General features: G+C 35.0%; 1 pseudogene; it reads right to left on the reverse strand.

The window, feature by feature from the left end:
- Positions 1-13,497: 13,497 nt before the first annotated feature.
- On the reverse strand, positions 13,498-15,304 carry LOC141562047 (ectonucleoside triphosphate diphosphohydrolase 4 pseudogene; annotated as a pseudogene).
- Between the last annotated feature and the right edge of the window lie 2,297 nt (positions 15,305-17,601).

Genomic DNA, 17,601 nt, shown 5'->3' on the forward strand with positions numbered 1-17,601 from the left:
ATTGCTTCCCTTCTAATTTTGTCTGCATTAGTTTTGTTTGTATAATTTTTTTTTTCAATTTGATATAATTAAAATTTTCTATTTTGTGATCAATAATGATCTCTAGTTCTTTTTTGGCCATAAATTGCTTCCTCTTCCACAGGTCTGAGAGGTAAATTATCCTATGTTCTTCTATTTTATTTATAATCTAATTCTTTATGCCTAGGTCATGAACCCATTTTGACTTTATCTTGGTGTACAGTGTTAAGTGTGGGTCAATGCATAATTTCTGCCATACTAATTTCCAATGTTCCCATCAGTTTTTGTAAGTGAGTTGTTAACCCCAAAGCTGGGGTCTTTGGGTTTGTCAAACACAAGATTGTTAATGTTATTGACTGTTGTCCTTTGAACCTAACCTATTCCACTGATCAACTACTCTATTTCTTAGCCAATACCAAATGATTTTGATAACCTCTGCTTGATAACATAATTTTAGATCTGGTACAGCTTGGCCACCTTCATTTGATTCTTTTTTTTTTTTTTTTTTCATTAGTTTCTTTGAAATGTTTGACCTTCTGTTTTTCCATATGAACTTTGCTTGCCGTATCTAAGAGCATTTAATATTTTTTCCAGTTGCTTAGATCTGACTTTATTTGTATGGAAAGTGTTTTGAACTTTTGCTTATACAGGTCCTGATTTTCCCTTGGCAAATAAATTCCTAAATATTTTATACTATCGGTAGTTACTTTAGATGGACTTTTTTTTTTTTTTTTTTTTTTTGTAACTCTAACTATTGGATTTTGTTAGTGTTATATAAGAATGCTGATGACTTAATGTAAATTATTTCCAATAGCTTTTTAGTAGAGTCTCTGGGGTTCTTTAAGTGTACAATCATATCATCAACAAAGAGTGATAATTTCGTTTCCTCATTACATACTCTAATTACTTTAATTTCTTTCTCAACTCTTATTGCCAAAGCTAGCATTTCTAATACAATATTGAATAGTAATGGTAATAGTGGGCAACCTTGTTTCACTCTTGATCTTATTGGGAATGGTTCCAGTTTATCTTCATTACATATGATGCTTACTGATGGCTTTAAATAGGTGCTACTGATTATTTTAAGGAAAAGTCCATTTATTCCTATACTCTCAAGTGTTTTTAATAGGAGTGGATATTGGGTTTTATCAAATGCTTTTACAGAATCTATTGATATGATCATATGTGCTTTGTTAATTTTGTCATTAATATGGTCAATTATACTAATAGTTTCCCTAATATTAAACCAACCCTTATATTGAACCAATATTGAAACGAATACATCCCTTGTATAAATCCTACTTGATCATTGTGTATTATTCTGGGTATGATTTTGTGTAGTATTTTTGCTAATATCTTATTTAAGATTTTGTCATCAATATTCATTAGGAAGATTGGTCTATAATGTTCTTCCTCTGTTTTAAACATACCTGGCTTAGGTATCAGTATTATGTCTGTGATATAAAAGGGATCTGATAGGACTCCTTCATTCCCTTTTTAAAAAAAATAGTTTATATAATATTGGGGCTAATTGTTCTTTAAATGTTTGGTAAAATTCACATGTAAATCCATCTGGTCCTGGGGATTTTTTCTTAGGGAGTTGATTAATAGCTTGTTCTATTTCTTTTTTTCTGAAATGGAACTATTTAACCAATTTATTTGCTCCTCTATTAATCTGGGAAGCCTATATTTTTGGAGGTAGCCATACATTTCACTTAGGTTATCGTATTTATTGGCATAAAGTTGGGCAAAGTAACTCATTAATATTGCTCTAATTTCTTCTTCATTGGTGGAACATTCTCCCTTTTTAATTTTAAAACTAACAATGTGATTTTCCTTTTTCCTTTTTCTAATCAGATTTACCAAAGTTTATCAATTTTATTGTTTTTTTTTTCATAAAACCAACTGTTACTTTTATTTATTAATGCAATAGTTTCTTTTTTTCTTTTTTTTTTACTTTCAATATTGTTAATTTATCCTTTTAATTTTAGAATTTCAAGTTTGGTATTTGATTGGGGTGTTTTAATTTGGTTGTTTTCTAGCTTTTTAAGTTGCAAGTCCAATTCATTGCTCTTCTCTTTCTGGATTTCATTAAAGTAAGCCTCTAATGATATAAAATTTCCCCTAATTATCACTTTGGCTGCAGCCCACAAATTTTAGTATGGTGTCTCATTGTTATCATTATCTTGAGTGAAATTATTAATTGTGTCTATAATTTGCTGTTTCACCCAATCATTCTTTAAGATGAGAATATTTAATTTCCAATTACTTTTTGGTCTATTTACCCCTAAATTTTGTTGAATGTACTTTTTTATTGCATCATGATGTGGAAAGAAAGCATTTACTATTTCTGCCTTCCTGCATTTAATTTTGAGATCTTTATGTCCTAATATATGATCAATTTTTTTATAGGTTCCATGAATTGCTGAGAAGAATGTATACGCCTTTCTGTCACCATTCAGTTTTCTCCAAAGATCTATCATACCTAATTTTTCTAATATTCTATTTACCTCTTTAATTTCTTTCTTATTTGTTTTGTGGTTTGATTTATCTAATTCTGAGAGTGCAATGTTGAGATTTCCCAGTATTATAGTTTTGCTGTCTATTTCTTCTTGCAACTCTCTTAAATTCTCCTTTAGGAAGTTAGATGCTATACCACTTGGTGCATATATGTTTAGTATTGATTTTGCTTCATTGTCTATGCTACCTTTTAGCAAGATATAGTTTCCTTCCTTATTTTTGCTTTTGCTTAATCTGAGATAAAGATATGCTCCTGCCTTTTTGATTTCATTTGAAGCATAATAGATTCTGCTCTGGCCTTTTACCTTTACTCTGTAAGTATCTCCCTGCTTTAAATCTGTTTCCTGTCAACAATGTATTGTAGGGTTCTGAAGTTTGATCCAGTCTGCTATCTGCTGCCACTTAATGCTTAGCTTAGCTGGGTTGTTTATTCTTGGCTAAATTAGAAATTTGTTTGCCTTTTGGAATATCAGATTCTAGGCCCTTCTATCCTTTAATGTGGAAGCAGCCAGATCTTGAATGTCCATATTCTTCCATGGAAGAAAATGCTCAGCTTAGCTGGGTAGTTTATTCTTGGCTGCATTCCAAATACTTTTGCTTTTGCAAATATCAGATTCAAGGCCCTTCTATCCTTTAATGTGGAGGCAGCCAGATCTTGAATGATCCTTATTGTGCACCTCGATATTTGATTTTTTTTTTTTTTTTTTTGGCTGCTTGTAATATTTTTTCCTTAGTCTAATAGTTCTGAAATTTGGCCACAATATTCCTTGGAGATTTTATTTTAGGTTCTTTTTCAGAAGGTGTTTGATGAATTCTTTCAATGTCTATTTTACCTTCTGATTCTATTACAACTGGGCAGCTCTCTTTGATGATTTCCTATAAAATAGTATCTAGGCTCTTCTTTTCATCATAATTTTCAGGAAGTCCAATAATCCTCAGCTTATCTCTCCTAGGCCTATTTCCCAGGTCTGTTGTTTTTCCAAATAGATATTTAACACTTTTTCTTAATTTTTTTTTTTTTTTTTTTTTTTTTGGTTTTGCTTGACTGATTCTTGATGTCTCAAAGAATCATTCATTTCTGTTTATTCAGTTCTGATTTTTAATGAATAATTTTCTTCATTAGCTTTTTTTACTTCCTTTTGGGAGTTCTTTACCTTTTCCAATTCAGAAATTCTGTTTCCCTCCATTTCCTGGGATTTCTTTACCTTTTCATTTCAGGAAGTTGTTGCTCTCTTGCATAGCTTCTCTTTCCTTTTCCAATCTTTCTTCTAGCTGTATTTTAAAAATTTTAATAGTCTCTTCTAGGAGAGATTTGTGTGATGGGGGACAGGTTACATCTGGAGACTGTTTTCTATTGGTCTCCTTGGGTTGATAACCTGCTCTCTTTTTGTATAGAATTGTCCTTTTGATTTTTTACTCATTTTTCCTTTTTTTTTAAGCCTGTAGGGTCTGCCTTTAGGGAAAGGAGGTTACCAGCTTCCTCTGCAAAGCAGGGATAGGTGCCAATGTGCTCCAAAGAACAGTGAGGTATAGGAGTGTTCTGGGGAAAAGTTCCCTACTGGAAGTGACTCAGACCTGCACATACCAAGCTGCAGAAGTGACCAATGAAGAACCCAGCTGTGCAGATTAGTGACTGCCATGGGGGGCTAGATGCTGAGCAGCAAAAGTATCACTACCCCAAGCCAAGGCCTGCTGTGGGGCTGTGCCTATTAGCAATTGACCAGCAAATAGCCCCGCAGGGACAGGAAATGTCTCTGCCCAGGAGAGCACAGTCATGCTGGGGAAGTTCTATTGTCCCAGGCTGAGCATTTCCCCCCCTCCCCCTGCCACCACTATGCAGATTAGAGGCTGCCCTGGTCTGCACCCTGCTGGCATGCAGATTTGTAAGTATCTTGGCGTGTGCTACAGAATGCAGCTGCACAGCTGTGCTGTGGTCTCTGCTGAGTCACTTCTGATTTTGGATGGGTACAGCCAGATCCTGTTAGGTTCTGGTGTTTTTTAGAGTACCATCTATCTTTGGAATTAATTTTTCTGCTGGTCTACTGCTTTGCGACCCAGGCAGAGTAGTTAGCCTATGGCAGTCATCTCTGTAAATTTTCTAACCACAGAGGCCACCCCTGCCAGTTCTATCCCTATTTGTCCTGGTTTGTTCCCACCATTCAGGACAAACCTTTTCTGGTGAACTTCTAGATTATCTTCAGCTGGTAAATTGTTGTACTTCTAATCTTTGTGAATTTTACAAGTCAAGCACTATTTTTGAGGCTGAATTTAATAAATGGTCACGAGGGTATGAGAGGAACTTAGAAAGTTGGGTGTGCCTTCTTTGCCATCTTGGCTACACCCCCAAGACTTGTAAAGAAAGGGATTTTACTAACTTCATGTAACAATTCATTTCCTTTTAGGCAGCTCTATTTGTTAAAATATTTTTCTTTTTTAAAGTACCTTCTCCCATGTTTTCTTTTAAATGAGATTCCTTTATATACAAACTGATATCATACACCCCAAATATATAGTGCAATGGATAGAACAACAGAATCAGAAAGAAGAGTACAAATCTAAGCCCAGATACTAGTTATTTATCTCTTGGACCTCTACTTTCTTTAATTTTATCATCTATAAATAAGGTATAATCATGCATCTACCTCCTAGAGTTATAAGTATCAAATAAAATAGTAATCAAATACAATTGTAATGAGTTTAACATAGTGACTGGCAAATACTAGATATCATAAATGTTAGTTATTTTTGTTGTTGCTCCTCTTATTATTCAGTGATTCTTCCCAGGCTAAGCATCCAGAATTTATTCAATTTGAACACATCACCTTTCACTCCAAATACTTTATTCCTTCGAACCTTTTTATTGTTGCTCTGGACATTAAATCACCTAAACATTCCAACAATGTCATCCTCACCTTTTTCTTTATACTCACTCCACAATACAATCTGTTATAAAATCCTGGCATTTTTATCTTTATAAAATTGTTATACAAATCCTTTTTTAATCTATTCACATAGCTGTCTTCTACTTCAATGATCTTCAAATTGACCTCCCTTTTTCAAAACTCTCTAGTCCATTCTCCTCAGCTGTCAAAGTGATACCCCTAAAGCTCAGGCCTGACAATATCACTTTCCTGTTACATGGAGTCTAGTAACTTATTGTTATTTAAAGGATCAAATTTGAATCCTCTGTTTATGTGAAGCCTTTCACAGTTTAACCCCTTTATAACTTTCAATTTTTTTTTTTTATATTTTAATCCACTCCACAATTTCTACAATTCAGTAATAAATACCTACCTGCTACTTCTTCTTGCATTCTCCATTAATACATTTGTATTAGCCATCTCCCACTCTTGGAATATTCTCTTGCCTTACTTTTGATCCCCTTTCTTTTTTAATGACTCACCTTAAATTCCAACTCTTGTAGATGTCCTTTCTCTATCCCTATCCCTATAATAACACAATCCTTTCATTTCTAAGATTTTTTTAAGTTTATGCATATGTTGATATTTAAGTATATGTGCATGAATGTGCATGTAGTACAAACATATACATATACGTATGTGTGTGCACACATCTACAAGAGTTTAGTTGTGTATATTTGTATATACATATAATGATTAAATATTCCTACTATAACCTGACCTATTCTTGATTTAGTAATCATACTTTTACTGGTTATTATTTCTTTTTCTAGATATCTGTTCAATGATTTTCTCTAGAATTTTTCCCCAAAATTTAAACTTATAGACCTTGTTTTTAGACCCTATTCTTCCCTTTTTTGAGAACTGGGAGAATATTGTTTTTCTTCCATCTTTTGTTTCAATTCATAGTTCCCAAGATCTTCAGAAAATGCTCAAAGACTTACTGAAATCTTCTGCTGTGAATCTAAACTTTTTGTGTCCTACTTCTTAATACTTTACTTTGTTACTGTATTCACCCAAATGCTAATTTTCATTGTTGATTATTAGTTAGAGCAACAGAAGATATTTCATCTCGAGAAGAATGTAGTAGGAACTGGAGAGAGAAAGTAATATATTGCAACAAGTACTTGGAAGGTTATTATGTGAAGGAGTTGGGGGAAGGAAGAGAAGAAACATTTTTATAATGACAATTCCGAGCTAGGCTTTGTGCTGAGTGCTTTACAATATTATCTTATTTGATCTTTACAACTTTGCAGTGTAGAAGCCCTTTTTATCCCTATTCTACATTTGAAAAAAAAATGATGCAAAGAGAAGTTAAGTGATTGTCACACAACTAGTAAGTATCTAAGGCTAGATTGAACTCAGGTCTTCCTGATTCCAAGCCCAATGAATTATCCACTGTATTATGCAGCTGCTTTGACTGGGATAGACTGGCATATCTCTGAAAGTCATCAGTTTCCCCTCATTGAATACCTGAGCAGCTTTTCAAATATGAGTTAATAAGATAGCCTTAGAAGTTCCTTTTAACTCTAAAATTGTTGCATTCTCAGGGCTGGTTTAATATTAGGAAAACTATTAGTATAATTGACCATATTAATAATCAAATTAATAAAAAACATATGATCATCTCAATAGATGCAGAAAAAGCATTTGATAAAATCCAACATCCATTCCTACTAAAAACGCTTGAGAGTGTAAGAATAAATGTACTATTCCTTAAAATAATAACGAGCAAATATTTAAAACCTTCAGTAAACATCATATATAATGGCTATAAACTGGAACCTTTCCCTGTAAGATCAGGAGTGAAACAAGGTTGCCCACTATCACCATTACTATTCAATATAGTACTAGAAATGCTACCTTTATCAAGAAGAGCCAAGAAAGAGATTCAAGGAATTAGAGTAGGAAATGAGGAAATCAAACTAACACTCTTTGCAGATGACATGATGGTATACTTAGAGAACCCCAAAGACTCTGCTAAAAAGCTACTAGAAATAATTCAGAACTTTAGCAAAGGGGCAGGATACAAAATAAATCCACATAAATCCTCAGCATTTTTATACATTACCAATACAATCCAAGAGCAAGAGACACAAAGAGAAATTCCATTCAAAATAACTGTTCATAGTATAAAATATTTGGGAATATATCTACCAAAGGAAAGTCAGGAATTATATGAGCAAAAATATGAAACACTTGCCACTAAAATAAAGTCAGATTTTCATAATTGGAAAGACATTGAGTGCTCTTGGATAGGCCGAGCAAATATAATTAAGATGACAATACTCCCTACACTAATCCATTTATTTAGTGCTATACCAATCAGACTCCCAAGAAACTATTTTAATACCTAGAAAAAATAACAACAGAATTCATGTGGAACAACAAAACGTAGAGAATTTCAAGGGAAGTAATGAAAAAAAAATAAATGAAGGTGGTCTAGCTATACCTGATCTAGAACTATATTATAAAGCAACAGTCACCAAAACCATTTGGTATTGGCTAAGAAATAGACTAGTTGATCAGTGGCATAGGTTAGGTTCACAGGGCAAGATAGTGAATAAAAATAGCAATCTAGTGTTTGACAAACTCAAAGATTCCAACTTTTGGGATAAGAATTCATTATTTGACAAAAACTGCCGGGAAAACTGGAAATTAATATGGCAGAAACTAGGCATAGACACACATTTAACACCACATACTAAGATAAGATCAAAATGGGTCCAAGATTTAGGCATAAAGAATGAGATCATAAATAAATTCAAGGAACATAGGCTAGTTCACCTCTCAGACTTGTGGAGGAGGAATGAATTTATGACCGGAGGAGAACTAGAGATCATTATTGATCACAAAATAGAAGATTTTGATTACATCAAACTAAAAATGTTCTGTACAAACAAAACTAATGCAAACAACGTTAGGAGGGAAGTAAAAAATTGGGAAAATATTTTTGCAGTTAAAGGTTCTGATAAAGGCCTCATCTCCAAAATATACAGAGAATTGACTTTAATTTATAAGAAATCAATCCATTCTCCAATTGATAAATGGTCAAAGGATATGAACAGACAACTTTCAGGTGATGAAATTAAAACTATTTCCAATCATATGAAAGAGTGTTCCAAATCACTACTGATCAGAGAAATGCAATTTAAGACAACTCTGAGATACCACTACACACCTGTCAGATTGGCTAAGATGACAGGAACAAATAATGATGAATGTTGGAGGGGCTGTGGGAAAACTGGGACACTGATGCATTGTTGGTGGAGTTGTGAAAGAATCCAGCCATTGTGGAGAGCAATCTGGAATTATGCCCAAAAAATTATCAAATTGTTCATACCCTTTGACCCAGCAGTGCTCCTACTGGGCTTATATCCCAAGGAAATACTAAAGAAGGGAAATGTTTGTGGCAGCCCTTTTTGTAGTGGCTAGAAACTGGAAAATGAATGGATGTCCATCAATTGGAGAATGGTTGGATAAATTATGGTATATGAATGTTATGGAATATTATTGTTCTGTAAGAAATGACCAACAGTAGGAATACAGAGAGGCTTGGAGAGACTTACATCAACTGATGCTGAATGAAATGAGCAGAACTAGGAGATCATTATACACTTCAATAATGATACTGTATGAGGATGTATTCTGATGGAAGTGGATATCTTCAATCTAGAGAAGAGCTAATCCAATTCCAATTGATCAATGATGGACAGAATCAGCTACACTCAGAAAAGAACACTGGGAAATGAGTGTAAACTGTGAGCATTTTTTTGTTTGTTTGTTTTTCTTCCCAGATTATTTTTACCTTCCGAATACAATTCTTCCTTTGCAACAACAACAACAACAAAATTCGGTTCTGCACATATATATTGTACCTAGGATATACTATAAGATATTTGATATGTATGGGAATGCCTGCCATCTAGGGGTGGGGATGGAGGGAAGGAGGGGAAAAACTCAGAACAGAAAGGAGTACAAGGGATAATGATGAAAAAAAAAAATTACCTATGCATATGTACTGTCAAAAAAAAGGGTATAATTATAAAATTAGTAAAAAATAAAATAAAATAAAACATTGTAAAAAATAAATAAAATTGTTGCATGCTTCTAAAAGGTTTTGATGCCTACTGTTTTATAATATAGTTTAGGTTTGATACTGCTAACCTATCATCCAGTGTGTATATATATATAGCAAGGTAATTAATGAATATATATATATATATATATATATATATATATATATATATTCATTAATTACCTTGCTATTCTTGATCTTTTGTTCTCTCAGATGAATTTCATTATTATTTTTTCTAATTCTATGAAATAATGTTTTGGCAATTTAATTGATATGGCACTGAACAAGCATATCAATTTTGGCAGAATTGTGATTTTTAACATATTAGGCCTAGACTTGAACAATGTATATTTTTTGAATTGTTTAGATTTTATGTGAGTATTCTGTAATTGTATTCATATATTTATTGGATTTGCCTTGAGAGCCAGACCCTCGAGTAGTTTATTTTGTCCACAGTAATTTTAAATGGACTTTCTCTTTCTATCTCTTGTTGATGGGCTTTGCCAGGAATATATAGAAATGTTGCTGATTTGTGATTTTATTTTATATCCTGCAACTTTGCTAAACTTGTGAATTGTTTTCAGTAGGATTTTCAATTATATTCTAGGATTCTCTAAAATATCATCATATCATCTGAAAAGAGTGATACTTCTATTTTCCTCCTCCTAATTTCTTTTTTGTAATGCTAAAATCAATATTTCTATTATAATGATAAGTAATGATGGTGATAAGCATGCTGATTTCACTCCTGATCTGATTGTGAATGTGTGCAGCTTTTCTCCATTACAAATAATGCTTGCTTTTGATTTTAGATAGATATTCCTTATTATTTTAAGGAAAGCTCTCTTTGTTTCTAGGTACTCTAGTGTTTTCAAGAAGAATAGGTGCTATATTTTGCCAAAATGTTTTTTTTTCATCTGTGAGATTATCATATGATTTCTGCTGGTTTTGTTACTGATATGGTTGATTATGATAATAGTTTTCCTGATATTGAACCTGACCTGCATTCCTGGTATAAATTCCACTTGGTCATAGTGTATTTTCCTGCTGAAAAGTTACTGTAATCTCCTTGCTAAAATTTAAAAATTTAAAATTTTATTTAATTTTTTGCATCAATATTCATTAGGAATATTGGTCTAGAATTGTCTTTTTTTGTTTGTTTTGCTTCTTCCTCATTGAGGCAGGAGTATTATATTTGTGGCATAGAAGGAATTTGGCAGTGCTCCTTCTTTATTTATTTTTCATTTTTTTTATTAACATTTTTTTATTTACAAAACATATGTATGAAAAGGTTTGGCAATTGTCAATATTGTAAAATTAGCCATGCATATCTGGTAAATAAAACTATTATTATTTAAAAAAAAACATATGTATGGGCAATTTTTCCAACACTGATTCTTGCAAAACCTTTTGTTCCAAGTTTCCCTTTTTTTTCCCCCACTCTCTCCCCTAACTGGCAGATAATCCAATACATGTTAAATACAATAAAATATACATTAAATTCAACATATGTATACATATTTATACAGATATCTTGCTGCACAAGAAAAGGAAGGAAGAAAAAGGAAAACTGAGAAAGAAAAAAATCAAGCAATAACAGAGTCAGAGAATGAAAATGCTATTTTGTGTTCCACACTCTGTTCCCATGGTTCTCTCTCTGTAGTGCAGATGGCTCTCTTCATCACTGAACAATAGAATTGGTTTGAATTATTTCATTGTTGAACAGAGCCACGACCATGAGATTTGATCATTGTATAGTCTTCTTGTTGCCATGTATGATGATCTCTTGGTTCTGCTCATTTCACTTAGCATCACTTCACAAAAGTCTCTCCAGGCCTCTCTGAAATTATCCTGCTGGTCATTTCTTATAGGAAAATAATATTTCATATCATTCATATACCATAATTTATTCAGCCATTCTCCAATTTATGGGTATCCACTCAATTTCTAGTTTCTTGCCACTACAAAAAGGGCTGCCACAAACATTTTTGCACATATGGGTCCTTTTCCTTTCTTTAAGACCTCTTTGGGATATAATGTCATTAGAAACACTGCTGGATCAAAGGTATGCACAATTTGATATCTTTTTGAGCATCATTCCAAACTGCTCTCCAGAATAGTTGGATCCATTCAAAAGTCCACCAAGAATGTATCAGTATCCCAGTTGTCCAACATTTGTTATTGTCATTTTCTGTCGTCTTAGCCAATTTGACAGGTGTGCAGTAGTATTCAGTTGTCTTAATTTGCGATTCTCTGATCAATAGTGATTTGTTGCAATTTTTCATGTGACTAAAAATATTTTCAATTTCTTCATCTGAAAATAGTCTTTTTATATTCTTTGAACATTTATCGATTGGAGAATGGCTTGAACTATTAAAAAAAATTGAGTCAATCAAAAGTGAATTCATCTGGCCCTGGATATTTTTTTTTTCATATTTCAAACCATACCTTATGTTCTGAAAAGGAAGCATTTATTATTTCTGCCCTTTTGCATTTGATTGTGTTTTTTATGATTTAATACATGGTCAATTTTTGTGTAGGTGCCTTGTATTACCAAGAAAAAAGTTGTATTGCTTTCTGTCCCTATGTATTTTAGAAATGAGGCCTTTATCAAATCCTTTGGATGAAAAAATGCTTTCCCCATTTATCACTTCCCTTCTAATCTTGTTTGCTTTAATTTTGTTTGTACAAAAACTTTTAAACTTAATCTAATCAAAATTATCTATTTTGTGATCAATAATTATCTCTAATTTTTTTGTCACAAATTCTTTCCTCCTCCACAAATATGAGATGATCATGATATACGATGATAGGGGTGGGTCTATACCTACTTTCTGCCACACTAGTTTCCAATTTTCCAAGCTGTTTTTGTGAAATAGTGAATTCTTATCCCAAAAGCTGGGGGGTTTGGTTTTGTCAAGTACTAGATTGCTACAGTCATTGAGTATTGTTCTGTGAAATTAACCTACTCCACTGCTCAACTTCTCTATTTGTTAGCCAGTAGCAAATGGTTTTGATGATTGTTGTTTTACAATACAATTTTAGATCTTGTACAGCTAGGCCACCTTTATGTGCTTTTCTCTTCATTAGTGCCCTTGAAATTCTTGACCTTTTGCTCTTCCAGATGAATTTTGTTGTTATTTTTTTCTAGGGCAGTAAAACAGTTTCTTGGGAATATGATTGGCATATCACTAAATAAATATATTAATTTAGTTAATATTCTCATCTTTATTATATTTGCAAGATCTATCCAAGAGCACTTGAAATTTTTCTTTACCTGTTTTTGAAAGCAGTTTACATAGTATTGGTATTAAATGTTCTTTATATGTTTGGTAGAATTAACCATACATTATGTTCTGAAATAGTAAATGCTTTACTATTTCTGCCCTTTTGCATTTGATTGTGAGTTTTTTATGCTTTAATAAATGGTTAATTTTTTTGTAGGTGCCTTATACTACCAAGAAAAAAAGGTGTATTTCTTTCTGTCCATGTTCAATTTTCTCCAGATGTCTACCATGTCTTGGTTTTCTGGGATTCTATTATCCTCCCTAATTTCTTTCTTGTTTATTTTATGATTAGATTTGTTTGATTCAGAGAAGGGAAGACTGAAGTCCCCCACTAGAATAGTTTTGCTGTCTATTTCATTCTTTATCAAAATATACTTTTTCTCCTTATATCTTTAGATTTATTTTTGCTTTTGCTCTGAAAACAATATTGCTAACCCTACTTCTTTTACTTTAGCTGAATCAAAGTTCTGTTATAATTTTTTTTAACTTTACTTCGTATATCTCTCTGTCATATATGTTTCTTTCTTTCTTTTTTTTTAATTGTTTTGTTGTTATTTGAAGGGATCAAATGGGGAGGGGGAAAAAAAAAAGGAGAAATGAAAAGAACCCCTGAGGCAAAAATGGCTTTTTCTTTCTGAGTCTCCCAGGCCCTTGTGCCCTGGCTCACAAGGCTTCAGCCATTTTCTGGGGGGAGGGGGACTTCCTCCATCCAGAGGAAGGATGCTGAGCTGCTCCATAGCACCTGCAGGTGAATCCGCTGCAGGCACAGCAGGTAGAGCAGGATGGAAAGAAGGAGGACCAAGAAGCAGGCCGAGAACAGGTAGTGGTTGTAGACAAATGAGAAGCTCCGCCAGTGTGCATGGACGGCCCTGAACATCTGCTGGATGTCTCTCAAAGGCAAAAACCGGGTCCTGTAGAGGATTGCTCCCAGCGTCCACTGCACTTCCAAGTCGTACACCTGCAAGGCCGTCTTTAGATTGCTATAATTAACTGGGAATGAGAAGCCTCGGTGAAACACCTCATACATCCAGGCAGATTTAAAACACTGAAACTTCAGCCTATGGAGGTTAGCGTGAGAGGCATACAGGCCCTGGTCAAAGTGTTCCCGCAAGACGGACCACTTTGTTCCACAATAATCCTTGGCAGCTTTAATGAATTTAGCAGCATTGTTATCTCTTCCCACTCTTAACACATCCTCAGTGCAATTGTAGAATTCTGAAAAGCCGTAGAATTCACTGTTCTGGAAATGAACTGGAGGCTGATCCCTGTTGAGGGAAGTCTGGGTCTCGTTGGTCTTGTTCATGACAGGCTGGAGTGTCTTCCGGCACAGGGTGAAGTCTCTGGTTCCCGGAAGGTACATGGTTTGCTTGTTCTTCTGAATTTTGTCCCTGATGTGTAAGGGAAGGCAAGGGTTCTGGTAGGGAGAAGACCTGTCTGCTTACTCAGGAGCCTGTTCCTCAGCAGGGTGATTGCGAATATGCAGTCCTCCAAGTGCTGCTGGGCCGCGTTGCCACCAAAGCCAAGGAAAGTGGCGACATACACTCTGTACACATGCTCTGTTCCATGGACGTCACAGCCCAGGTTAAATTCAGCAAGCACATTTTTGGCTACTTCTTCCTGCTATGAGGAGACAAAGCTTACACTTTTGGGGACTTCCTACACTATCTGGGTAGACACTCCGCCCATGTCCAGAATACCCGCTGTCCTTTTGTGGACAATTGGCTTCTTGGCTCAGCTCGGGGAACGTTCACTTCCACCACGGCCTCATCATTATCTTCAATGCGCTCAAATCTCCCAAGGATAAAGTTAATGCCAATCCAAGCATAGACACTTTCCTGCTTCCCTGAAATAACCTCTGCATGAGAGTCGGAGAACAAAAAGTCAAAGTGTGCTGGGACGTCTGTCAGAAGATCTTCCAGGATGGCTTTTTGCTGACTTTCCGCAAGGATTCTCATGCCAGCCGTACAGAGGATATAGAGAGGGGTCTCTTTGTGTTTTGCCCGTGGCACGTATTCTGCAGCAAAACTGAGAAGTGGAGAAATATAATCACTGACTTTTTCCGGAGAGGTAGCAAACTCTGATATGCCTGGTTTTATTTTCATCACCACCGGCTTCTGGTTCTTGTCCTTCATCTGTCTGATGTCCAACAGATTGTGCTGGTTGCCTTTGTGCCGGGGCCAGCAGTAGACGCTGTTCTCGAAGTCCACCACGATGCCGTAATTGATGTGGGGGCTGCTGGTGACAGTGGCTTCGATGTATGTCATGTGGGCCAGATATCTGTGAAACTTCTTATCCCGGGACAAGCGCCCGTACTTTTGCGTGATGATGGTAACCGAAAAGTACAGCAGGGAAACCGCAGCAGCCAGGATGACGACCACAATCTGGCGCAGGTTGGTGTTCAGGATTCGAGGGCATCCCACTGGGGAGATGCTAAAATGCCAGGAAGAAGGAAACAAGCAGGAGACGCTGATTTTCCCCATGCTGAGATGATCTGGAGAAATCAAACCCAGGCTCTTGGTCTCAGGCGCCGCAATGCACTGTTACAAGAGCAGCTGGGGAGCCCCACGGCCTTCCTGCTCCTGCAGGGCCGCCCCGCCTCCGCCACCTTGGCAGGGCCCCTGGGAACAGGGCACAGCTGGCCGGTGCATCTCAGCCCTGGAAGGCTCCAGCGGTTGCACTTTTGGAGTCGGTGCGGCGCAGCTCAACTCTACTGGGGACGGCCGCGGGCCTACTGCCTATATATTTCTTTTAAACAACATATTGTAATATTTTGTTTTTAATCCACTCTGCTATTTGCTTCTGTTTTATGGGAGAGTTCATTCCTTCACATTAACAGTTATGATTACCAGCTCTGCATTTTCCTCCATTGTATTTTTTCCCCAGTGTATACTTTTGTTTTTTCTTTCTACCCTATTATTAGTCATGTTTTTCACCCATCATAACCACTATCTTATCTCCTATCATCCCTTCCCCATTCTTTTAGTAAAATTTTTAACACCACTCCACCCACTATCTTATTTTCCACCAATCCTTCCTCCTCTTTTCTTACCTTTTCCCATAAGTTTTTTTTTTTTTTTTTTTTTTTTTCTGCTCTCCCTTCTAACCTGTCCCTCACTTTCTTTTCTTCTTTCTATTCCTACTTCTTTATAGGGGTAGATAGATGTTGACATCCAACTGAATGATTAAATTATTACCTCTTAAAGCCAAAACTGATGAGATCAAGCTTTACACACACCCCTTATTTTTTGGATTTTCATAAGTTTTTTACACATCTTCCTGTAAACTTATTATCCCATTATACCTCTGCTTTTCTCTTTTTCCAGTACATACTTATTTCCATGCCTAAATGTCTTTTCATTGATGTTATCACATCAGGGATATTTACATTACATTATTTACGCTGCGCTGCGCGCAGCGCACACACACACACACACACACACACACACACACATCCCTTGTTTAACTTTTTATGGTTCTCTTGCATCCTATATTTAAATTTTTTTGTTTGGTTCTGTTTTTTTGCAATAGGATTGATTGAATCTTCATTGAAGATCCATCATCTTCCTTGAAAGATGATGCTGAGCTTCACTGGTTTATTGTTGACTCTAACCCCAGGTCCTTTGTCTTCTGGAATATGGTATTCCAGGCCTCAGATTTTTCATTGTAGAAACTGCTTAGATATTTGAAATTTTTTTTTTTCTGGGAACTTGCAGTATTTTTCCTTGAGATTATAGTTTTGAAGATTTTCAACAATATTCCTTGGGATTTTTTTTTTTTTTTTTTGTGGGATCTCTTATCAGAGGTGATAGATGGGAGTCTTTCAATGAATATTTCCCTCTCTGATTCTAGAGTATTGGGGCAGTTTTCCTTAAGGATATCTTATTAAATGCTATCCTGGCTCTTTTGTTGCTCATGATCTTCAGGAGACCAATACTTTCTAAATTATATCTTCTGGATTTGTTTTCCAGGTCTCCTGTTTTGCCAATTAATTATTTCACATTTTCTTCCAATTTTTTTTTCATTCTTTTAGTTAATTTGATTGATTTTTTAGTGTCTCACAAAGTCATTAACATTCATTTCCCCTGTTCTGGTTTTTAATGTGTGATTTTTTTTTTTCAGTTATATTTTATATCCTTTTTTTTTTTTTTTTTTTGGTTTATTCTACTCTTTAAGAAGTTGTTTTCTTCAGGCAATTTTTTTCCCTTCTTTATCCAAGAGTCTCTCATGCATACCTCTCATTTTTTTTCTCATTTTTTTCTACCTCTCTTATTTGCCTTTTGAAGTCTTTTATGAGCATTTCCAAGAAGACTCTTTAGGCTTGAGATCAATTTATATCACTCTTTGAGATTTCTTCTATGGGCATTCTGTTCTTGTCAAAGTTTGTGTTTTGTTCTATTGTTTTCTATTGTCAAGGTTCTTTTCTTTTTCTGGATCATTTTTCTTTCCTTTTCTTTTGATATTTCCTTAATTTTTTTAACTTTCAAGATGAGGCTCTGCTCCTGGGCTTTAGCCTTTTTCAGAGTCTATCTAACTTGTTCTGGATATCCTCATCTATATTGAGCTGAAGAGTGGCTTCATTCTGTCAGACTCTGTTCAGAGGCTTAGTTTCTTGTGGTTCTCAAGTGAAACTGAGAGAGTTCAAGCAGCTCCCTGACTTTACTCTGCTATCTTGGTACTGCTGAATATCTTTTTGAATTCCTTTTTGTGTGTTTTTTTTCCACTTTGAAATGTAACTTTCCTGAGGACTGGGAATATCTTAGTGCTTTTATTTGTGTTC

This window comes from Sminthopsis crassicaudata, chromosome 3 (genome assembly GCF_048593235.1).
Source record: "Sminthopsis crassicaudata isolate SCR6 chromosome 3, ASM4859323v1, whole genome shotgun sequence".
Classification (NCBI taxonomy): Eukaryota; Metazoa; Chordata; class Mammalia; order Dasyuromorphia; family Dasyuridae; genus Sminthopsis; species Sminthopsis crassicaudata.